The sequence below is a fragment of the Meleagris gallopavo genome, chromosome Z (genome assembly GCF_000146605.3).
Source record: "Meleagris gallopavo isolate NT-WF06-2002-E0010 breed Aviagen turkey brand Nicholas breeding stock chromosome Z, Turkey_5.1, whole genome shotgun sequence".
NCBI classification, from domain to species: domain Eukaryota; kingdom Metazoa; phylum Chordata; class Aves; order Galliformes; family Phasianidae; genus Meleagris; species Meleagris gallopavo.
Window position 1 is genome coordinate 27,572,659 of NC_015041.2, and position 1,265 is coordinate 27,573,923.

Consider the following 1,265-nt stretch of genomic DNA (forward strand, 5'->3'; position numbering starts at 1 on the left):
GAGAGAGAGAGGGAGAGAGAAATTAACACTGTTCTGTGTTTCAAAAATCCTAACACAGATAAATCCTGCTGTGCTCCAGTCATCTCAAAATGGAACAGAATAATGGTTGTTTTGCTCCATATTTGTGTGAGTCTATACATTCTAGAAGATTCCTGGAGATAATCTAAGTAGATTCAGTTTTATTTCTTAAAAAAATTAAATGAAAATACTTGAGGTGAAGTGAGAAATTAGCATTGAGAATCATGTCTACTTACAGATGCTCTCATAAATCTTGTTTTTGTTTGTTTGTTTGTTTGTTTTTTACTTAAATTATCTTTCATTTATCCCTTGTGTTAAGTAAATGAACGAATGAATGAATGAATGAATAAGGAATAATGCTGTCCGAGGTATACCACTCTCAGGACAAAAAGCATGTAACAGCTCTGCGCTTTCTTTTTTTTTTTTTTTTCATTGCAGCTATTGTTCTATTTCCTGCTGACACAGCACTTTAAATGCTCTAATGATACAATTGTTCTTGAAAGCTGTAGAACATTTACACAAACATTTAATTGGTGCCTGGGATGAAGTTAGATACAATCTTGAAATTTTGTTATTGTTCAAAATGAGTGAGAGGGATTTGCCACTATTAGGTTGTACCGAATGTTCAGTAGCTGGCAAGATTTCACCTTTGTTCATTTAATTAATGTCAGTAATATATCTGTCATTTATTGAATATCCTGTGTATTGTACAATAATAACTGCCACGTATCTTCCAATTTTTTATGCCTTGAGGGCAACTCAGTATAGAGATCTTGAAAAATTTTCATTCAAGTTTACATTCAGGTTCACTATCATCCAAAATACATCTCTGTTAGCAAAGTCCTTACTTCTCAAAAAGTCTCATATTTTCTTAGATGCTTGAGTAAAAAACTGAAAGTTTATGCATTTTGGTTAATGAATTATTAATTAAAAAAATAAATAAATTTTCCATTAAATAGTGATAAAAGAGAGACAAAATTGTGAAAATGTCATATTGCTACTTTTTTCTTATATATAGCATATAGACCTTATATAAAGCATCTACCTGGCCTTTGACATGGTCCCTCACCACATCCTTCTCTCTAAATTGGAGAGGTATAGATTTGAAGGATGGACTGTTTGATGGATTAGGAATTGGCTGGCTGGATGCAAGCAAAGGGTTTTGATTAACGGTTCTGTGTCAGGGTGGAGGCTGGTGTCCCTCAGGGGTCAGCCTTGGGACCTGTGCTCTTCAACATCTTCATCAG